The sequence below is a fragment of the Sapajus apella genome, unplaced genomic scaffold, assembly GCF_009761245.1.
Source record: "Sapajus apella isolate SASKATOON/1434 unplaced genomic scaffold, GSC_monkey_1.0 scaffold18, whole genome shotgun sequence".
Lineage (NCBI taxonomy): Eukaryota > Metazoa > Chordata > Mammalia > Primates > Cebidae > Sapajus > Sapajus apella.
This window is the reverse complement of record NW_022436958.1, coordinates 30,819,203-30,844,173: the sequence shown is the minus strand read 5'-3', so window position 1 is coordinate 30,844,173 and position 24,971 is coordinate 30,819,203. Positions and strand designations below refer to the sequence as shown.

The window sequence follows — 24,971 nt, the reverse complement described above, 5'->3', positions numbered from 1 at the left end:
AGCATATGCCTTCATACAACTTACATGCTAGTGGGGGATACAGACAAAAAAGAGATAAACAAAAATATGTAATATATAAGTGTAATAACAAACACAGTTTTAGAGAAGAGACAAAGGAAAATGTGGCTGCTATTTTAGTTAACACTGAGCAATAGAGAGATAGAATCTGTTTGAGAAGCAACATTTGGACAGAGATCTGATTAAACGAGGAAGCAAGCTCTGCAAATATCTGAAGGAAAAGAATTCCAGGTAGAGATCGGTGTCACAGAGCGTGGATTGGCTTTCAGGATCAAGGAAGAAATAGGCACGGGGGATTGGTCGGAAGTGTGCTCAGTCAAGTAAACAGGAGCTAGACAAGTAGAGTCTCATTGTCCATTGTAAAGGTTTAAAATATTTCTTTAAATATAACGGGACTCCACTAGAAAGCTGAGAGAAGGAGAATGACATAATCTGATTTATGACTTGTAAAAAAACTGCTTTGGCTGCTATATAAAGAATAGATTTGGGAGAAGGGTGGAGTCAGGGAGATGATACAAGAGACTGCTGAAATAATTCAGGTGAGAAATGGTGTGGCTTATACCAGAGGCGCAGCAACAAAGAGGGGTGAGAAGTGATTAAGCTCTCTCTATATTTTAAGATATAAGTAACAGATTTACTAAAAGATGAGATGTGAGCTATGAGAAAAAAGAGAAGAGCCAAGGATGATTTTAAGATTTTTGGTCTGAGCTACTAAAGAGGTGCTAACAACGGAGAGGGGGACAGCTAATGGTGGTGCTCATGTGGGAGGAGAGTGAGATCAGGAGCAAAGTTTTCCATATGCTGAGTTCGAGAATTCTATTAGTTGCCCTACTAGAGTGTCAAAGAGGTAAATGTGAAGAATGTGGCACTAGTGTAGAGGTTTGGGCTGGAAGTATTAATCTGGAGGTTGCCAGTGTATACAGATGCTATTTTGGTACATTTGATAAGCAAATCGCCTAGTAAGAGTGCAGATATAGAAGGGATCAAAGGTTTAGTCTGGAAGGAGATATGCCAGCATTTATGGTTATGGGAATGAGAAGCCAGTAATAAAAATTGAGAAGACACTGCTGGTGAGACAGGAGGAAAACAAGGAAAATATGTGTTTCAGGAGCTAGGCAAAAAACTTTTTAAATAAGGACAGAGTGATCAAAGTGTCCAATTTTTTTGACATGTAAAGTAAATGAACAATGAGAAATGACATGGGTTCCAATGAGATGGGAGACTGTTGGATTGCAGTGTCAACTGAAGCATTTCAATGCAGTGGTAGGAAAGAAAATGCTATTGAAATGGGATCAAGACATAAAGGGAGATAACAGGGAGCACAGACAGTGCTCTAGAGTTTTACTATTAATACAAAAGAGGGCAGAGAAGCCAGAAACAGATCCAGGATCAAGGGCACCAAGCTGGGAAACCCCCTAGGAATCCTAAGATCTCTCTGTTTAGAAAACAAAACAAAACAAAATAAGTAAAAAGTATTACAACAATTATTGCCTTATTTGATGTAAAATGGAATAATATTTCCTGTATCCTCCCATTATTCCATAGACCTGCACTAACAATAGAGGAATTAATGAAAAAACTGTATACAGCATGTAGTTCTATTTCCTGTAAGAGTATTTCATTAAGGACATTTTATACATGAGGAAACTGAGACAAAAGAGACTAAGAGACTCGCCTAATATCATGCAACCACAGTAGCAAAGTAGAATTTGGTCTAGGTTGTCTGACTATGGACTATACACACTCGTCTCCTTGAAGAAGTGAACACGGTCCCTTATATACTGGTTACGGAAATTGCAGTGTAGGAAATAAACAGTAACGTGACAGTAAATAAATGGAGGAGAGGCTCCCTTAAATAGGGACCAGGGACTCCAGAGGCACAACTTAGATTTAAGAATTAAATAAAACCCAGACATTCAGAGGCCAAAGGGCAGAGTCTCCAGGTAGGAGAAATACAAAATGCAAAATCTCTGACATGGAAATAACCTGACATTTTCTTGCAGTATATCGGAGGCCAGCCCAGGATGCTTGAAGCACAAAGAACAGGAAGGTTAAAAAATGAGGTTAGAGAGACAGGCAGAAGCCAGATCATGTCTGGCTCATTGAGCCACAGTAAACTGTGTGGCTTTTAAGTGCAGGTGAAGGATCATTTTTAATGCTCCACATTGGCTACAAACTGTATGTCCCATCTCTTGATGGTATATGGCAACATGCTTTTTCTCTTCAAATCTCCAATCTAACTTAATTTTATCTTTTATAATGTCATCCAATTTCTTCCCTCATCAAAAATCAAAAAAAGAACAATAGTTTATTGAATTGCTACCTTTTTGAAAAACAATTCTGGAAAAATTTAACACAAACAAATAAGTTTAATATTCTTTTTCTGGTTAGAGTAGACAAACTTCAGGTTCTAACCTTGACATTGCCCTCACATATGCAGCTAGTCCTCAGAAAAACACTTGACCTTATAATACCACCATTTCTTCAAATTTTAGGGGAAAAAAGCACAAGGTTTAGAGTGATTATATAAGATTATGAATAAAAATATATAAAAATTATATATCAGTGTACATGATTATGTTATGAAAAAAGCATGCAATATGGAGTAAAATAAAATATTTTGGTTAATACACGATTCTGAAAATAAAGTTTTATTATTTATGATTTTGTGAAAAGGAAGTCAAATTATTAGTCAAAGTTATCTGAGTAAAAACATCTTTTATAAAGAAATGTCAACACAATTTTCAGTTTTGATCTAGAAAAATAATCATAAATGTACTAGTTTTTATTCATATAAAACGAAGTTATAAATCACAAAAGGGAGAAACGTATTTGCATCAAAGATAATGGATAAAGATTTAATATCTTTAGCTCTTTCCCATCTTGCAAGATGGCGGGTGAAAAAGTTGAGAAGCCAGATACTAAAGTGAAGAAACCAGAAGCCAAGAAGGCTGATGCTGGTGGCAAGGTGAAAAAGGGTCAAGGCTAAAAAGCCCAAGAAGGGGAAGCCCCATTGCAGCTGCAATCCTGTCCTTGTTACAGGAATTGGCAGGTATTCCCAGTCTACCATGTATTCCATAAAGGTCATGTACAAGAGGAAGTACTCAGCTGCTAAATCCAAGGTTGAAAAGAAAAAGGAGAAGGTTCTTGCAACTGTTACAAAACCAGCTGGTAGTGACAAGAACGGTGGTATCTGGGTGGCTAAACTTTGCAAAATGCCTACATATTATCCTACTGAAGATATGCCTCAAAAGCTATTGAGCAGTGGCAAAAAACCCTTCAGTCAGCATGTGAGAAAACTGTGAGCCAGCATTACCCCTGGGACCATTCTGATCATCTGACACCACAGGAGCAAGAGCGTGGTTTTACTGAAGCAACTGGCTAGTGGCTTGTTACTTGTGACTGGACCTCTGGTCCTCAATCCAGTTCCTTTACAAATAACACAACAGAAATTTGATATCAATTTTGCTATCAACCAAATTTGGTATCAACCAAAGTTGATATCAGCAATGTAAAAATCCCAAAACATCTTACTGATGCTCACTTCAAGAAGCAGCTGCAGCAGAAGCCCAGACACCAGGAAGGTGAGATCTTCGACACAGAAAAAGAGAAATATGAGATTACAGAGCAGTGCAAGATTGATCAGAAACCTGTGGACTCACAAATTTTACCAAAAATCTAATCTATTCCTCAGCTCCAGGGCTACCTGTGATCTGTGTTTGCCCTGACAAATGGAATTTATCCTCAAAAATCGGTGTTCTAAATGTCTTAAGAACCTAATTAAATAACTGATTACCTTTAAAAAACACAAAAAAAGATTTAATATCTTTAATATGAAGAAAAATGATTAAAATCAAGAAAACACTGAAGCCAACAGGAAAAAAATGTGCAAAGCACATAATAGATTCTTCCAAGTTCATAATATTGAGAGAGTGGTGTGAGATGGGCAACTTTAAACAACACTGATATGGTTTGGCTGCCTGAAATCCATATAAAAAAGACATTAACCTTTCATACCATTAACCATGGTAGTTTCATATTTAGGAATTTTCTCCCAAGAAATCAGAAATGGGGAAAAAGGAAAAGTAGAAGGACTATAAATATCATATTATAGGATACGATTACCTAAGTTATGATAAATCCCTAAGTTGTAATAAATGCAGATATTAAATAAATGTATTAGAAGATAATAGGGAAATGCTCTTTATTTAAATGAATTAGAAACAGTATATATAGTATATGTAAATGATATAGTTGAATGCAAATTCTTTAATATAATAATCTGCATTCAAATGTATACTCATAAAAAATTCTGAAAGGAAATGCAAGAAAATGTTATAAGTAGTAGGAATATATGTAATTTATATTATCTTTACTGTTTTCTAAATACTGACAAAGACCATGAACTGAATTTACAATTAGTTAAAAAGAACAATATATAACCATAAATCATGAAATGAAGTACAGCTGTCAAAATACTCTAACTAAGCGTTGATACCATAAAATGCAAATAACATCTGTGTATGCACACCTATGCATGAGTTATTGGGCACTCATGCCTATGAGAGAGGTGAGCATATACACACATACACAAATTGTACATGACACAATGATGTAACACTATACATATTTATGGGCACTTGAATGAAAAAATAGGCCTAATTATTATTTCTTTATAAACATGTATATCTCAAATTCTATTTACTGAGTTTGTCTAATAGTCTAATACAGGGGTTGATAAGTATGGCCTATAGGTTATGTCTGGCCCATGCTTCTTTATACATTGTCTATACCTGCTTTCTACTACAACAGCAGAATTGAACATTTGTGACAAAGATGTTATAGCTCATAAAGCCCAACATATTTACAATATGACTCTTTACAGGAAATGCTAACTCCTGATCTAATAGTCCAACAGAGTTGTATACCTTTGTAAGCAAACATGATATTAAATTAGGTAAAAAATATATTTTCATATGATTTATACTATAAATCCATTAAAATAAAGTTATTAATAGTTAAAACAACATGGTATTTATATGGTAACATTAAGTTTTTAAAAGTGAAGGTAAAATTGTATATATAACAATCAAAAGACAACATATAATCTATGACTAGACAAAGGAAAATTAAATACAGCAAAATTTTAAAAGTGGTGATTTATGAGGACTAAGAATGAGTGACTTCCTTCTTTTATATAAGTTAGAAATTTTTCTCAATTATATCATAATGAATACATTTCACTTTTATAATGGAGAAAATGTTCAATGAAATCATTTTTAAAATGCAAGACATAATCATCAAAACATTCATTTTGGATCATACCCATAAAAAGTATAAACTTCGCTTTTTGAAATTAAATAGTAGACTAAAAAATGAAATAGCTGAACATTAAATAACTAGTTTAGAGAATTAAATTACCCCATGCTACGTGGTTTATTGATAGGTTTTATTCTCCAGGGGAAACAGGGAAATTTAAATTAAGTGCCTATTCTGAGACTCTCTAAAGTCTTTGTACTGTGGAAGTTTATACTTAAAAAATTGAGTCAAGGGGAAAAAGGTAACAGATAACCTTAAACAGCAATTAATTGGTTGTTTCCTCATTATTTACCTATGATCCATGGTTCTGTATTTATGCCTTAAATGAACATTTAATAGAGGCATAGCTTTGCTGCCTGAATTTTTTTTTAAGCCTATATACTTCAAGTATGAGAACAGGAATTTCTTATTTTGTATAAACTAAGTTTAAAAACATAGTTATGGTAGTGCTAAACATAGATGATGTATCCATAATATGAATGTACCTGTCATACAAGAGGTCTCCCAATGTTTCACTGCAATTTAGTCCTATTGTAATAAAATTCAGTTCTATAACTGGTAAAGAGCTGGCACTGTAAAATTTAGTATGTGATTGAGAAGCAAGTTGCAGAAGGTGCTATGATCGGTCCTAAGAATTATGTAATTATGTATAGAAGAAAACTTTACAAATGGAAACTGTCAGATGTTTTCCCTCTAAAAATGAAACTATCTCTACTTTCTTTGAGTTAGGTAGGTCAAAATGTTGGCTGAACATTTCTTTAAAAGAATTTGCAGTGATTCACATGCTTACTGGGCCAAATTATTGTAGGAATAAAGTCAATAAAAACCAAAATAGGAATCAGGCAAACACCAATTCTCACTTCTATAAGTGAGATTTATGAACACACATATGAAAATCTAAGATTTAGATATTTAAGAGTGTAAAATCATTCATTTACATAATTTAGTTTTGAAAAAAATCTATTATAGGTAGTTGTTTTGCTCAACCATTCAGAATAATGTATTAAATATATCTTCCAACTGGAAAAAAAATGAGTTTTAAAAGAATTTTTATCCAGGAAGTATAAAAGGAAAAATCTGTATATTGTGCTTCATAAAAGTATTTACATAAATTAAAAGTATATATAGTAAAATGACAAACTGGAAAAACATTTGTAAATCATATCATGGATCAAGGGTCAATTTCTTCAAGTTATTAAGGACTTACAAGTGAGTAAAAATAGGCTAATAACTAAATTTTCAAATGCACAAAAATATAAAACAGAAGAGCAAAATTATGTTTCTTCAAATATGAAAAGATAATCTTATGGATAATATGGTTAATGCAAATTAGAACTATAATAAAAATTCTAGTTGGTGAATGTGTTTCTTGTTCTGTCACCCACGCTGGAATGCAGTGGCACAATCTTGGTCCACTGCAACCTCCACCTTCCAGATGCAAGCATTTCTCGTGCCTTAGCCTCCTGAATAGCTGGGAGTACAGGCACCAGATGCATGCCACCATGCTTGGCTAATTTTAGTGTTTTTTTGTTTGTTTGTTTGTTTATTAGCAGAGCCAGGGTTTCACCATGTTGGCCAGACTTGGTCTCAAGCTCCCAACCACAAGTAGTTACCTGCCTTGGCCTCCCAAATTGTTGGGATTATAGGCGTGAGCCACTGCACCCAGCCAGTAAATTTGTTTCTTATAGAAATATAGTTTAGGCCGGGCGCGGTGGCTCAAGCCTGTAATCCCAGCACTTTGGGAGGCTGAGGCGGGTGGATCACGAGGTCAAGAGATCGAGACCATCCTGGTCAACATGGTGAAACCCCGTCTCTACTAAAAATCAAAAAACATTAGCTGGGCATGGTGGTGCACGCCTGTAATCCCAGCTATTGAGGAGGCTGAGGCAGGAGAATTGCCTGAACCCAGGACGCGGAGGTTGCGGTGAGCCGAGATCGCGCCATTGCACTCCAGCCTGGGTAACAAGAGTGAAATTCCGTCTCAAAAAAAAAAAAAAAAAAAAAAGAAATATAGTTTATAATTCTGAAATGGCTTCATGTGTATTGTAGGGCTGGCAAATAAGTAAACGGATGTTGGATGATGACAGCTATGTTGTTCATACCCTCAGAGATGGAAGTTACAGAGAAACAAAAAAGAAAGACTAGAATGTACTACTGGATAAGAGTTGGAGACATAAACAGGAATTCATGTTTTACCTTAATATATAAAACAGAGGGATAGAGACATAATTATAGATATATGTGTATACATGTGTATACATATGTGTATACCTAACTCTGTGCACTAAGATGGCTTTCAAGCAATCACTTTCCTGTAGCAACAAACATATCCAGTACCCAGATTTTCATTTACAAATATCATTCTCCAATAATGGGAACCAGGAGTCCTTGGAGAAATGATTGACTGCAGGCACAGCAAGGAAAACACAAGATGTTCCAGGAGCATCTTGAACCAGAAAATAAAGAAGTGCTCAACTAACAAAATGTTGGGGACTATGTCAGCAGAACATAGGTGCCAACGTGAAAGAGGTTCCACCAGGCTAGATGGCTTACATCTGTAATTTCAACACTTTGCGAGGCCAAGACAGAAGGATTACTTAACACTTAAGCTCAGGAGTTTGAGACCTGCCTGGGCAACACAGAGAGACCCTGTCTGTACAAAAAATTAAAAAAAAGAAAATTAGCCAGGTGTGTGGCACGTACTGATGGTCTCAGCTACTTGGGAGGCTAAAGTTGGGAGGATCACTTGAGCTCAGGAGGTCAAGGCTGCAGTGAGCTGTAACATGTCGCTGCATTCCAGCCTGTGTGACAAAGTGAGACCCTATCTCAAAAATAATAAAAAAATAAATAAAAATAAAAAATAAAAAATTGAAAGAACTCCCAGTGGCTACATCTGCAAGAATCTGAGCAACAAAATAAACAGCAGAGTGTTGGATTATGACCTAAAGTTATTTAATATACACGAGTCTATAGCAATATAAATGACTGAATAAATATATAAGTGAGAGGGAAAATACAAATGTATCTTTGCAATATTTATGTAAATTTAAAAATATTCCAATATCAGTTTATTAAAATATTGTTTATAAGGAATAATAAATGTAAAAGGTTCTAAATATTTTGCTAAATACATAAAAGCAGACTTAAAAATGAAATAGACAATATGATTCTAATTTAGAAAATACTGTAAAAACATACCAAACCAGCCAACAAACAAAAACTACAGCAAAACACAATTTCCTTTCTCAAAGGCTGACAAATATCAAAATATTGATAATACGCTCAGTTGTTCAGGGTATGTAGAAACATTCTGATACAGAGACATGTTGAAGTGAGTGTATAATTGCCATCAATTGTCAGGGAAGGTAATACAAACACGTGTTAACTGAAAATGTACCTACCATTTTATCAAAGAGTTCTCCTAATAATTTATCTTGCAGATGCTTTTGCACATATGGGAAATGACATATGCACATAAGAGTTTATTGCAATTTTTTGATTTAGGTAATTTGTGTTGCATATAATCTAAACATTCACTCTTATGGACTAAAGTATGTCTACCCATTAGAATACCACATAGCTGTTAAAAAGAATGGTATGACTTTATAAATACCAATATCAAAATGTCCCTAAGACATGTTTCTATGTTGTCCAGAAGAACAAAGGCAAGATGTTGATAGTATGACTATTGGGCTTGATAACAGTATATACTTGTGAGCTTTCTGTCGCTCTCTTGCACAATAAATTAGTTAAAGGTGTTTGTCTTCTGGGAGAAGTACTGTCTGATGGCAGATCGAGGAGTATAGATGAGTTACTTTCATTGTATACTGTTTTGAATGTGAATTGTGTAGATTGTTTGTGGTTTATTTTAAAACCGAAGAGCTCAACACAATCTCTCAAAAATGCAATTCATTTAACAAAGTTTTAATTAGTATTCTGCTAACAAGATAAACAATTGCGTTGACATTTTTATAAGTCATTCAGAGGTTTTCAACAGCCTTAACTAATTAATTGGCTATGAAAGGAGTTTAGCAGTTTTTACAGCCATTGGGAAATGAATTATTTACCCTGGAGAAGAAAATGTTGAAACAGTGTTTTCATGTTGTAAAGAAATCACTGAACAGTGGTTAACCTGCTATTTACAATAAATCTGCATTTTTTCTCAAGTGGTTAATGGTCACAGAATCATTTTCTTAGGGGTACATAGATAAGGCCAGGTAGTAAGTTAGTGGGATTTGAAGAAAAGCAATATATATGACAAAATGTGTCCAACCTCATGAAAAGAAATTCATACTTAAATACAAGATACAATTTTTGCTTCTTACTGGCAAAAATCAAAATGTTTGATGTGGTATGCTGGTAAGGATAAAGATAAACTCTGGTGAATTACTGGTACAATTTCTATAGAGGGCAATTTGGCATTAAACGTTAAAAGTTTTTTAAATGTTAACATCCTAGTTCAAGAAAATTCTACATACATAAAAGAACAGTCATTTGCAGTATTGTTTATAAGAATAAAAATTTGAAAATATGCTAAATACCCAGTAATAGTGACTGATAAAAGAAATAATGCTCCATCCTTCCAATGGACTGTGAATCCATTAAAAAATGAGGCATATTTACATGTGAGAAAATAAAATGTATTTGTGATATTGCTATATTTTAAATAGCAAACTACAGGACACTGTGTATATACTGTTCTCGTTTGTGTAGAACTTACATTATAAGGAACTGACAGAAGTACTTACAAATAAGGCTGGGCACAGTGGCTCACACCTGTAATCCCAGAACTTTGGGAGGCCAATGTGGGTAGATCACCTGAGGTTAAGCATTTGAGACCAGCCTGGCCAAGGTGGTGAAACCCCATTTCACTAAAAGTACAAAATTAGCCAGGCCTGGTAGTGGACACCTGTAATCCCAGCTACCGGGAGGCTGAGCCAGGAGTATTGCTTGAACCCAGGAGGCAGAAGTTTCAGTGAGCAGAGATTGTGTCATTGCACTCCAGCCTGGGTGACAGGAGCAAAACTTTGACTCAAAAACAAAAGTGCTTACAAATAAATGGAATATATCTAGAGGGATACACAAGAAACTTTTGATAGTGGTGGCTCTTGAGGAGGGGCAATGGGTGACTGGAGTGAGTAGGCGAGATTGGAATAGAGACTTTTCATCATATACTCTTTAGTAATTTGGGATTTTGCGACATTACAATTTTAACTAATAAAACTTGTGTGATTTTAGGCATTGATCCAATGCCATTATAGAAATCATTCTTTCGGATTAAGATGTTCTTTCCAAAAATCTGACACACAATCAGCGATTTCAGTTTTAACTGCATGGAATTGTGAATAAAATAAAATCGAGTCTAGAACTAAAGATAAGAAAAAACAGAAGACGTGTGGAGGATGGGTGCCTGTGGGACAGAAAATGCTTTCCTGGGGAGTCACGGGTATCCATTGGTATCTAAAGGGAAAGAGATCACCAACATGAAAATCACCGGTTTATCACTTATACCACTATGGTCTGGGCTGGTCCTAGATTGGAAACCCTTCTTAAGTAGTTATAGGGCTCTTCCTGTTTGAAAGCACCTTCATGCGTTAGGACACTTTTACTATGCATCTGTATAGGCAGAGCTGAAAGACTCCAGTGAACTTAACAGTTCATAAAGAAAACTCATTTTTTAATTGAAAAATACTAAAAAATATTCAAAATCTCACATTAATACCAATTTGAGGAAAAACATTTTATTTTGGACTTGGGAAGGTTAGGGACTTAACTCTTTCAATGCATGCAGCTTGGTATGTTGAATTCTAAAACACTGTTTAACCTTCAATAGAAAGAAACCTAAAAGTTGCTAATTAGCAGTATATTTGTGAATTAAATACACAACCAACATTGGAAGACATATTACAGGGGAATCTTTCTTTCTTCGAATTAAATGTGTCTTTTGATAGAGAAAATTTAGCCCAACATGGAAACGGAGACTTTCACGAACATCTTAGATTTTGGCTAGAAAAAATTCTAGAAAAATCTAGAAAAATGTGCCAATCTGCTGCTGATTGAGTATTTTTACTGGCATATGATTTTAAGTGAACATGGAACATTTGACCAGAATTGGGATAATATTTTCAGGGAAAAAATAAAGAAAGAACAAAGCTGGGGAAAGAGGAGGCAAACCCAGGCATATATGAATGACTAAATCTGGCTGAGTAATGACTCAACACTTTATTAATGATACCAAAAGCATGTCTCATAAAAGTTGCCATTTCCTTTCTAGAACTCTTATGGCAGAGGTCACATTATAATCTATAATTTTTGTGGCCTAATGACCATTATTAATAATTCCTAATATATTTTGGGCCATATTTAAACAATTTTACCTTTTAAATTGTATATCTATACACACACACACACATATATGTTGATAATGTCCATTTTCATTTATTTACAAAAAAACTAATATTGCTTTGTGACTAGAATATATCTTTTAAAATAATATATATATATATATATATGATTTTGGTGTAATAAAATAAAAATACATGAATGTCTTTTACCATGTAAATTTGCATAGAAATAAAAAGTTATAGAAAGCAAGTTCTAGGAATTACATAAAACTGTAGTCCGCCTAGTTTTAAAATAATAGTAGTAGAGGTAGTTAGACTGTGAAGAATTGAGTGCCCTGTACTGTGAGAGTAGCAAAATAAATTGGAATGATTTGGGAAAGGTGTAAGAAATTTGGCAATTTATGATAAAAGACTTATAACATATTCCAACCTTTTAAAGTAACAATGTCAGTCTGAAGACTAAAGAATCAATGAAAAATTAGGTCACATTTGTAGACAAAGGTGTTCACTGTGATATTATTTCTAATATTAAAAACCCCATAAATTCTAACATTTGGATAGTAAAGTAAGTAGTTATGTAAGTATATACCTAAGGTGAAAGATTATTCAGCCATTAAAGTGGTATTTAAAAGAACAACTAATAGAAAATAATTAGGCAATGGGAAAAAGTAGGCTATAGTTTTGCCTGTAAAAGAGATCTTCAAGAAGGTCATGGAAAATATGTACTTTTGCACCACAAAACGTTCACTAACTTGTTGTAACATCTCTGAACAGAATCTAGTTTGAGTCACTAAGAAGAATAAGACATTAGTTTTAAAAGAGCCTCTATCAGAGCAACGTGTATTCTACTAAAATGGAAGAAAGAACAAACAACAAGTTTATGGTGAAGCTTGGGTAGAAGAATGGCAAAATCACTAATGCTTTACAAAAAGTTTATGGGGACAATGCCCCAAAGAAATCAGCAGTTTACAAATAGATAACATATTTCAAGAAGGAAAAAGAAGATGTTGAAAATGAAGCCCACAGTAGCAGACCATCTATGTTAATTTATAAGAAAAAAATTTATCTTGTTTGTGCCCTAATTGAAGAGGACCAATGATTAACAGCAGAAACAACAGCCAACACCATAGATATTTCAATTAATTCAGCATATGGAATTCAGACTGAAAATTAAAAGTTGAACAAACTTTCCACTGGATGGGTGCCAAAACCATTGCTCCCAGATCAGCTGTAGACATGAGCAGAGATTTCAATGGAAATTTTAAACAAGTGGGATCAAGATCCTAATGCATTTATTTTAAGAATTTTAACAGGAGATGAAACATAGCCTTACCAGTATAATCCTGAAGACAAAGCACAATCAAAGCAATGGCTACCAAGAGGTAGAAGTCATCTAGGCAAAGCAAAAGCAAACTGATCAAGAGCAAAGGTCATAGCAACAACGTTTTGGGGATGCTCAAGGCATTTTGCCTGTTGACTTTCCTGAGGGCCAAAAGAATGATCACAGCTGCATATTATGAGTGTTTTGAGAAAGTGAGCTAAAGCTTTAAGAATAAAACTCCTGGGAAGCTTCACCAGAGTCCTTCTCCACCCCAACAATGCTCCTGCTCATTCCTCTTAACAGACAAGAGAAATTTTGGGAGAGTTTTGAAAGGAAATCATCAGACATCCACATTACAGTTCAGATTTGGCTTCTTCTGAATTCTTTTTGTTTCCTAATCTTAATAAATCTATGAAGGGCATTCATTTTTCTTCAGTAATTAATGTATAAAAGACTGCATTGATATGATTAAATTCCCATGATCCTTAGTTCTTTAGGGATGGATTAAAAGGCTGGTATAATTGCTTTAAAAAATGTCTTGATGGGGTTTATGTTGAGAAATAAAGTTTTCATTTATATTTTCTTTTAATTCCATTTAAGAGGAATTTTTGATTTCATCTTTCATATTAATATATATTTTCTTTTTTTTCTTTTTTTTGAGATGGAGTCTCACTCTGTCACCCAGCAGGCTGGAGTACCCTGGCACAGTCTTGGCTCACTGCAAACTTTGCCTTGCAGGTTCAAGCAATTCTGCTGAGTAGATGGAATTACAGGTGCCCACCACCATGCATGGCTAATTCTTGTATTTTTAGTAGAGATGGGGTTTCCCCATGGCCAGGCTGGTCTTGAACTCCTGAGCTTAAGTGACCCACTGACCTCAGCCTCCCAAAGTGCTGGGATTACAGGTGAGGCACCATGTGCAGCCAATATATTTTTCTTGTACAGAGGAAAGAAACAAAAAGGCTGTGCAATTACATGATTATGCGTATTGGCAGGAATTGTGAATACTTCATATTTTCATTTTATTTACACTTTTATATATTTTCCAAATTGCCCACAGTAGCTTCTTATTTCTGTTAAAAAATGCTATAGCCTTATCAAATGAAAACAATCAAATGTGTGAAAAGTAATTTAACATATACAATAATCCTAAAACCAAGTTGAGTTTTTAAACTTTACTTTTAATACACCAACAACATGCAGAAAACATATGGTACAAATAAAATATACTTTTGAAATCCATGTTGTTAACAAAGATTTGCTGTATACAAAACAAACAGGATAAAATTAAACTAAGTTTAATTGTTTCTCTTAGTAAATGTATCTGAATAAATGTGTTTTTAAGGTTGGTATTGCTCAGTCTGATAGAATATTTATAGCAATTAAAGAATTATTCTTAGTAATTGTTCTAGCAGGGAGCCATTTCTCAATTATTCTTTGCATTCTGTAGCTCTGACCTATGCTCAGTATGCCCACCAATTTCAAGTGATTTCCAATGGCATGGACCTAAATGAGAAATGAGCTGAGTCCATATTCCATTTAAATGTCATTTAAATAATTATATGTAACATCATATAAAATGATGATGCTACCTGCCAGTTGACAAGTTAAATACTCTAAATTAAAAAAAAAAAAAAAAAAAAAAAAAACAAAAAAAAAACGTGTTGTCTTTACCTGAGAAGTAAAGCCAGCTTTTGCCATGAGCTCTTTACAACTCATATCCTTATTCTCCTTTCATAAGAATTCCACTGGGGGTCCAAATTATGGCCTTCGAATGGTTTCCTTCCACATAAGACTAATTACCCCGTACAGGAATCAAACCTGCAATTGTAATCTCATTAGCACCATATTCTAACCAAGTTAGCTGACTCCTATTTACTTATTCAAAAATCAGCAAATGGAAAATTATTTTCTTAAGCTTAATGTAAATTCAAACTACTCATTTTATTCTTTCCGGCAAAAGGCTCACGATAATAGGTACTGAAGTTACTAGACCCTTTCATAAGCAGTATGAAGTCTTACAAGAAATAAATGTAAAAATTGATTTAAAGAATAACTGAATAAGAATGAAAAAGCTTTTAGATATTAGGGTAAAATGTGAGATAATAAAACAAATAAGTACTGAACACTGAATATTTGCTCTACTATGTAACAGAAAGCAAATCACTTGTAAGAATTCAGCATTCAATGGCATCATCCCAGGAACTGTTCTTACAAAGTTTTGCCTCTGAAAAATGGGCGTCTGCTCTATTCAGATGCAAATCTAGAACAAAATCTCATGATGTGCAGTCAAAGAATCAAGTTCTCATTCGCTATTTGTTAGTCAATGTGTACCAACTGGCTACAATGCATCTGAAGGAAAACAGTTAATACCTGGTACTTTCCTTACAACTGTAAACTTTCTTCTTGCTCCAGGAATGTATCTTTTTCCTGAAAGCCACTTATGATAAAAGTTCTACTGATGGAAGCACATTGCATCCTCTGACCAGGAAATCTCATGACAAGGAGAGTTCACAGATATTGAGATCAAACGAGATTACACTGATACAATAAAATGTTTTTTATAGATTTGAGTACCACACAATCAAAAGCATAGTTCATAAAATTAGAGATAAGAATTTTATCCTAGGTTGTTTGGGACTAAGCAATAGGTTAATTTATGGAAACACATGCTTTGCTTATGTAAATCCAGTACTGTACTGTGGTATCAGTGGAATTATTCATAAACCTGTCAAGGAGTGCAAAAGTGGATAGTCATGGTAAATGGCAGATGCTTATGTCCACTACAAAGCTAGTTTAAAGTTTCATTTTTAGTTGTCTGCTGACTGTTCAATCTTTAAAGAAACCTCCAGTGCACCTTAATTAAATTAGATAATGCAATTCATGGGTTGTTTCTGGACCACTGCTCTTCTCACTCTAATGAAAATCAATGAAAAAGTATGGGGCTTACTTATAAAACAGAAAATAAAAAGTGCATATAAAATTTCAGAAAAGCAGTTCTTGATTACATGGGCAGTATACTAACTGGCTAAAATTGGTTAACAGTAGAAATTACTTCAGCATAATAGTTGCTATATTTTTTAACTCCTTCTTTACTAAAAATGATTTTGCTTTGAGAAGATTTTCTTATAACTCATCTCAACAAATTATATCTTCATTGAAAAATACAAAACCTAGCTTTGCACTTGACCTGAGGTTGCTGCTACTAATCTGTTAGCCCTTAAGAGAAAGGCAGGTTCTGAATATTCAATTTTTTAGATGCACTGGAAAAAAACCTTAACAATAAAATCCCAAAGTAGCAAATGATGTTTTAACACAGAGAATAAAATTCAACTGAGTCTGTTTCTTTGTCTCTATTTCACAAAAACAATTCAAATATTCATCAAATATTAAATATATGTATATACCAGACTTTGTTTTGTTAGAGGCTCAGAGATTAGAAATGAGAAGCTCACAACAAACCAGTTCCTGACTTTAAAATATTTACAATCTTTTAAAATAACCAAGAAGCTTAAGTATTTTATATATATAAAGAAGTATTTATATGTCATATGAGGAGGTAACCTATATGGAGAATGGTCACAGGATTGATACATGAACTAAATCTTGAAGAGCAAAAAGAAGTAATAAAGAGAGACAAAGGAGTGCTCAGTATCATTATGACTGCTGCATTACATGTGTTTGTGCTGGTTTCATAAGGCTGTGATAGGAAAAATAAAAATGGCAACAACAACAAAAACACCAACAACAAAATAACAACAGTGGCTGAAGTTATATAGTTTCTATTTTGTGCCAGGCATCAATCTGAACATTTTACATTTTACATATATTAACTCATTTAATCTTCTCAACAGTAACTTCTAAAAAATAATAGTATTATTTCTAACATTTTACAAATGAGAATACAGAGGCCCATAGAGTTTAAGGGACTTGCCAAAGGTAACCCAGCTAACTAATTATTGAGCTGGAACTTAAACTCAGACTCTTTGGTCAGAGTTGAGGATTAAAGAGGTAAGTATAATCTCCTGTATCATAGTAAGGTTTGACATTAATTCTGAGGGTGATATAGAACCAAGAAAAAAATTTAAGCAAAACAAAAACAAAAGCAAAAACGAAACAGGTTTATATTTTAAAGAACTCTTAGGCAGAAGTGTTGAGGATAGCTTGTAAGGAAATGAGATATTGGCAGGGCCATCAGTAAGTTCCTACATCAGTCCTAATAAGAAATCACAAAGCCTGATAGAAAGCAGAACAGACAAATATCTCTTAACAGAGAAAAACATTATGTTGAAATTTTCAGCATTTCTAACAGAACCTTCTAGCTAGGCACAGTATCACAGCCAGTTAAATTGTGGTGGAGGAGTGTCTAAAAAATAAATAACAAAAATGGGAAAAACTACAAATAGTCAAATATAATTTAAAAAGATGATAAATTTTGTTCAGAAGACAAAAATCGATCCTGCTTAATCCTTGCTTCAGAGCAGTATTGCTAGAATACGCTAAATACATAGGTAGGCCTAGAAAATTTATGAAGGCTTCTCTTGTGATTTAAGAAAGTTGGTTTTTACAAGTCATCTTTTTGGCTAGAGTATTATTTAATTATATAACATAAAAGTTACTTTGCAATAAAAAGAAATCTTGATTGCCTAGTAAAGTGAGAAGATTCAGTAGGTAAACATGTTCTGAAGCGGGTTTAAATTTAAGTCATTACATCATGCATTTTACAATAAAGTTTTCAGATGAACTTGCTTTATGAAGGGTGTCATTTCCTTAAGAAAATTAAGTAATTGAAGGTAGTTCAAGATGAAGACAAAACTAACATACATATATATTCCATAATAACAAACAATAATGGAAGTGGCCTTATACTCAGTATAAAGACAAAATAATAGCAACACATCATTCCTGATGCTGTAATCTGTTGGCAGAGGAACTTTTCAGCATTTTGCTTTATGCTTCCCTATAATTTTATGGTTTATCAGTTGATGCTTAATTAGTAGGACTGTGTTAACTAACACTATTCAGTGGCTCATCATTAAGAATTCTTTTTCAAACTCCAACACAAATAGGAGAACAATTTGAAGTAAAGACCTTCTCCATCTGAAGTATTTTTTTCTTGAAGGATGCTTGATTGGTCTTAAGTATAGTGAATGCAATAATAACATTTGAAGTAGATATGTGCATCAGTTCTAGAAGTCTCTAGCTGAAATCTATTTACTTACCTCTAGAGGAAAATCTTAATGTTTCTCTGAATTTTCCAAGTTATTTTAGGTTAGCTCCAGCTGAAAACATTATTTTTGTTTCTCAATATTATTTTGATGACTAAACGTTATATCATTGAGGATGACGACTTGCAAAATGAATGTGTGAATGACAATAAATAAAAGTAGACAAATTAGTCTCAAAAGTATCAAAATATTTATACTCAATTTTTTACTAAACTTTTGGTCTAAGTAAAACAAAAATAATAATGATAATGATTACAAGATAATGATCATAACAAATTACAGTAGTTTGTATTTATTAACCAGATCCTATTACCTATTTTACATTTTCCCTTTTCTTCATAACAACCATATAAAGTAGATATAATTATTATTTTCATGTTAAGGATGAAATGACTACGGCTTGGACGGTTTCAGGAATTTACCCATATTTCTAATTAGAAGCCAGGATTAGCTGCTTGATTCTAAAGTCTACATTATTAATCATTATTCTGTGCAGTTTATGTTATTTGATGACAAACAAAACATAAAACTGGATTAAACTTTAGCATACAGAATCACTAATACTAAGCTTACCAGTTATTAAATTATTAACTCTCAGCTCCAAATAAACTCATTTATACTTGGCTCTGATGTTGGGGCTGGGACTACAAATTAACTTTCTCCTTTGCCATATGTTTCCATTAAGATTCTTTCAATGAGGGACATTAAAGAGAGATTACAAGGCAGGAAGAGAAGGGATATTCTTCCTGTTCTCTTGTAGGATATTACAGCTGGCTGACAATCATCTAATGTTCAAAAATTAATGTCATTTTATTCATAGAAAATGGCAATGATTTTGCTTATTCAGTTCCACACATTTATATTTCTCTTACAAAATGGGATAAATGAGATCCTCTTCAAAATGTGGTTTAAATGTCTAAAAAAGTATCTCGTAATATATTTATTAATTTTGAAAATTATTTTAATGTTCAAAATAAACCACATGTAATAGGGAAAAGCCAGGTAGATCAGTTTATAGCAGCAGTTGAAATAAAACTGAAGACTGTATATCTGTAAACTAGCAATTCTTTTTTATTCTTTTAAAAATATTTGAACTTTTTCCCTACACCCCCGCCAACTGCCCCCAGTGTGTGATGTTCCTCTCCCTGAATATAAACCCATGGATGGGCTTGGCTTTAGAAAAGTCTTATCTCAAATTCTTTCTATGAAACAAAGTTCCATCAAAGCCAATTTCAAAGGCCTATGTAAAAAAATAATTATTCTTGATGCACTGTATGTAAATAATTAAGCCACATATAATAAAGCAAATCAGTCCTTAAAAAAATATTTAAACTTTTTATGACAGACATTTTCAATATACACAAAAATAAAAATAACAATATATAATGAGTCCATATACTACACATAGTTTCAATAAGAGTTTGCTAATTTTGGTTCTTATATTCCCATCCATACTACGTATTTTACTTTATTTACTTATTTTCTGAAGTTTTTTTAATCCCTGAAAACATTTCAGTTCATTTAAACATAAAAGACTATAAATTACAGAACTTTTTTAAACTTTATAAACTACATAACTTTTTAACTACAGAACCTTTAATATATCTGACATTAACCATATTTCTTAATGTCTTCTAATATCTAGATGATGTTCAAATTTCTATATTGTCTCAAAAATGTCTTCTGCCATTGATTTGCTCAAATTAAAACAAAACGGTCTACACTTGCGTTAGTTTGTTGTCCTTTGTCTCTATTTCTCCTTTCCTTTCCCTCTTTTTACAAAGTACAAAGATGGTAGAAAGTACAATTTGAAATCAAAGCTGTGATAACAAGCATCCTTATTCTCTCATTCTCCATGTTAGGTGAAGAGATTTTAATATTTCAACATTAAATATGAAGAAATGAGGTTATTTACGTTGTAAAATTTCTGTTATTTTATATATGGCTGACGACTTCTTCATGTGTCATTTAACTTCCCTGAATCTCCCAAATTTTCTGGGAACCAGTAAATAGTTAGATCTAGAAGTTTGAGTGATTCCAGGTAATGTTTTTTTTTTTTGGCATGAATACCCTACATAGTGTTGTGAATTCTGCCAAACATTTAAGGAAAAAAATAATAGCAATTTTCTCACTGAATGTAAATATATTTAAATATTAAATAATAAATATTTACACAAATAATATATAAATATAAAATATAGGCTCGGTACAGTCATCATGCTTGCAATCCCAGTGCTTTGGAAGGCCAAGGCAGGTAGATCACTTGAGCTCAGAAATTTGAGACCAACCTGGGCAATGTGGTGAAACCCTGTCTCTACAAAAAATAAAATATTAGCTAGGTGTAGTAGCACTTACCTGTGTTCCCAGCTACTAGGGAGACAGAGTTGGAAGGATAGTTTGAGCCCAGGAGGTGGAGGTTGCAGTGAGCCAAGATGGCACCACTGAACTCCAACTTGGGCAACTGAATGAGAGACCCTATCTAAAAAAATAAAAATAAAAAAATATAGGTATGTATTTATAATATAAATATAAAAGAAAAATATAAAAATTATAAACTTGTGTAATTAATATAAATAAAAGTGGGTTTATTTCAGGAATGCATTCCTGGTTTAACATTTTAAAATTATTCAATGTTTTACAGTATTTGTAGAATGATGAAAAATAGGATTACCTCAATAGACATATAAGAAATGATAAATTCAAAATATATTCATAACTCATAGCAGCCTAGGAATATGCTTAACTGATAAATAATTTTACAAAAATATCTATAGCAAGCATCATTTTTAATGGTGGAATACTGATTTTTTTTCAGCCAATACTGGAAATGAAAAAAGGATGCTCACTATTACATCTACTTCAAATTATACTTTTACTGTGACACAAAGTGTGCCATCAATTTGAAAATTTGCCTTCTATCATGCCTCATTTATTTTCATAGTACTTTTGAAGAAAACATTCATATTTTCTAACTTCCTAACATATCATATATTTATATCTCCTATTGTCAGAATGTCAGCCCCAAGAGGGAAGGGACTTCGGCTTTTGTATCCACTGCTTTATTCCCTGTGTCTGGCACATCGTGGACGCCCAATAATAAATGTATTTTGAGAGTAAAAGTAACAAGCTCAAAGATGATTTTTATATTTTAAAATTTGAGTCCATCTTATTTTTTCATGTAATTCATTTTCCCCTTCTACTTAGATGACATTTTTTGGAATATATAATTTACATACAAAATTTGCAAAATACAGAAAAGTAGAAAAAGAAAAACCTACCATTCAGTGATAATTCCGTGGTAACATTTTGAAGGCTTTCCTAATTAAAAAAAAAAAATCTATGCAAAAATATATGTTTTTGGTGTATCTAAAATTAAGCTGATTCTAAATCTATTTTATTATTTTTTGTATTAGTCTGCGATCAAGCTGCTATGATAAAAGAACTGCCAAGACTGGGTACTTTTAAAAGGAAAAGGTTTAATTGGCCCACAGTTTCACAAGGCTAGGGAGGCCTCAGGAAACTTAAATCATGAGGAAAAGGTAAGCAAACATATCTTTCCTCACGTGGTGACAGGAGAGAAAAATGAGTGCCCAGTGAAGCGGGGAGCCCCTTATAAAACCATCAGATCTGGGAACCGTCAACTCTGTATTGCAGGAATAGAATGGAGAAACCTCCCCAATGATTGAACTATCTCCATCGGGTCCCTCCATGAGGATTACGGGAACTACAATTCAAGATGAGATTTGGGTGGTCACAGCCAAATCATAGCATTTTCCATATATTTTAAACTACTTAATGGATGAATGAACACAATTAATTTAACATTTTCTATCATTTGGCTGTTTTCAATATCTCCTTATTAAAGATAACAAACAGTAAAACAAACATCCTTGTGTATATCCATGATTATCCCATAGAGCAAATTATTGAAATGAAAATTTCTAACTGAAATGGTATGCACGTACTAAGGATCATGATTAATATTTTGCCTTTTTTTATTGATTCCAATGTTGCTATTTTAATTTCCATTTTTTATCTAGTCTCATTCTCCTGATGATCACATCCTATCTCACAGCTTTAAATATTGTCTATATGCTAATGATTCCCATATTTATACCTATACTCTAGATATCTCCCTGAATTCCAAATTCATAAAGTTAATTATCTGACATTTCTACCTGAATGCTTTACTTTAATTTGCATCTCAAATTTAAACTGTGCAAAATTAAGCTCCTACACTTTTACTCCACAGGAATTGCTCTTCTTCCTGTCTTTACTATCACAGTTAATGACAATTCCATGTTTCTAGTTACTCAGGTGAAAACCCCTGAAAAATCATCTCTGATGTTCTGGGAAGGCAAAGGTTAGCAGCTGCCTTGCAATCTGTTTGCCTTTGTAACCCATCTGGGAAAGAAAGAGATAACCCAGTTAGATTCCTCTGTAAACATGCCAATCACAATTCTACCAAACATACAAATAGTATTTACTAATGGGGAGATCTTAACTAAGAAATGCTTTTAGCAGGATATATTTGGTCTGGGCTGGGATAACCTAGGCCGAAAAAAAAAAACCCCAACAAAATAAAACTCATAATCTATGAATTTATAAGGCATGGTTCCATTAAAAAAATCACATAAATTATGTAATTAAAGAAATAAAAAGAAGATACTTCATAACTGAAACGACTCATTCTGTGCAAGCAATGTAACAAATACATTTCTTTTATTTTTAATTTTTGAGATGGAGTCTCGCTCTGTCACCCAGGCCAGAGTGCAATGGTGCAATCTCGGCTCACTGCAACCTCCATCTCCTGGGTTCAAGTGATCCTACTGCTTCACCTTCCCAAGTAGCTGGGACTACAGGTGTGCACCACCTCACCCATATAATTTTTTGTATTTTAGTAGAGACGTGGTTTCACCATGTTAGCCAGGATGGTCTCAATCTCCCTTTAATTAATTTATTTATTTTTATTCAGTCCCTGTAGAGACTGCCAAAAATTGCCAACATCGATTACATTTCAAGTCGTCATGGCGGGGTATTGGGCAAAGTGTTCAATTAGCAATAATCACACTTTGGATAAACCTCATTAGCTATGATACTGCCACTGCGCAAAGCTGGTCTCAATCTCTTGACCTCATGATCTGCCTGCCTCGGCCTCCCAAATGCTGGGATTACAGGAGTGAGCCACCGTGCCTGGCTAAATCACATATATTTCCTTTTTATTCCACATATATTTCTTAACCTCTCATGTTAAAATTGAGCTAGAGCATGTCCTCACACATGAAAAAGAAATTTTATAGAGAGATATACCTGATGGTTTCACACCTTTCAAAGGGAAGAATGCTTGGTTCATATCTGACTACTACTTGTACACACAATTTATCGGCAAACTTGATACTAGGTAAGATCTATAGCTCACTGTGAGTCTGCTTTGACAATCTGACTCTTAGTTTTGTCTTACATTCAACATCTAATAGTCCGCACATCCTACTAGATTTCAAATCCTATCTGCTTGTCTCCTACTTTTCTCAGCTTCTCAAATATACCATTTTCATCTCTCTCTTGCACTTTCTTTTCTTTTCCAAATGCTCTCGACTTCCTTCATTTTATTCTCTATACAGCAGCCAGAGTAATAAATTCTTTAACAATGTAAATAGATCATGTCATCCCTTTGTCCTAAACTTTTCAAATGCTTCCCATCTCTCTGAGTTGCCACCAAGTTCCTTTCAATAAACTGCAAAGTCTTTCCCCTCAACTTTTCTAATCTTATCCTCTATTCCTCTCTCTCAACACACACTGCTCTTTCCACACTGAATGTCCTGCCATTTGACCATGCCAGGCATTCTCTCATGTCAAGGTCTTTGTACTTCCTAATGCTTTTAGCTGGATTTCTGCATGACTTGTTTACTGTCTCATTTATTTCAGGACTTAAGGGCTTCTCTGGCTGTCTTAATAAAATTGCAATTCCACCTTCAATATTTCTTATTCATCTTCCCTATGTTGTTTTTTCCCCCTTCACAAGGTTTCCTTATATATATTATATATCGAGAATCAAAAAATAATAAACAAAAAATAAACAATATCTGGTTTCAGGTTCTGAAACGGGATATATATATACATAACCTGAAAGGAAATATATACATATATATGCATACATAACCTGAAAGGATATACACACACACACACACACACACACACACACATATATATATATGCATACATAACCTGAAAGGAGATATATATATATATATATATATATATATATATAACCTGATAGGATATATCTATATATATATATATCCTTCCACTACAGTGTAAGCTCCTAAAACCAGAGATTTTAAAATTTGTTATTTTTTGTTTCCAGATTCTACAAAGGTGACTGACATATAGTAAGTGCTGAATACATATGTATTGTTTCATTTGATTTTTATTATGTGTGAGTTTGAATTTTATTATATGTCTATTAGCCATTTTACTCTATTTTAAATTAATTACTTATGACTTGGCTCATTTTTCTATGTACTTTCCAGTATTCATTAGTAAGAACTCTCTCATATGAATGCTATTAAATCTTTCTTAAATTGCAGTGTATTTTTGCTCCAAAGGGACTGCTCTTCTCACATTTTCTCAGTTAATTGACATTCATCCTTCCAGTTGTTAAGGTCAAAATCCTGAAACTCATCTAGATTCTTTGGAAGCAAAAGGGATAGCAGCAGATGCTTATTAAGTTTTCTCCCTTAA

General features: G+C 33.5%; 1 protein-coding gene, 1 non-coding gene and 1 pseudogene across 3 annotated transcripts in view; 1 reads left to right on the top strand and 2 right to left on the bottom strand.

Moving 5' to 3' along the window:
* The window catches only part of B3GALT1 (beta-1,3-galactosyltransferase 1), a 568,918-nt gene that overhangs the window by 305,709 nt on the left and 238,238 nt on the right, over positions 1 to 24,971 (bottom strand). The gene's annotated exons all lie outside the window — the stretch shown is intronic.
* Positions 1,732 to 3,815, top strand: LOC116557120 (annotated as a pseudogene). Its single transcript, XR_004271372.1, has one exon. The product of XR_004271372.1 is annotated as a 60S ribosomal protein L6 pseudogene (transcript).
* On the bottom strand, positions 23,206 to 23,346 carry LOC116557167. The gene has a single exon (XR_004271380.1). It is a non-coding gene; the product is annotated as a U4 spliceosomal RNA (small nuclear RNA).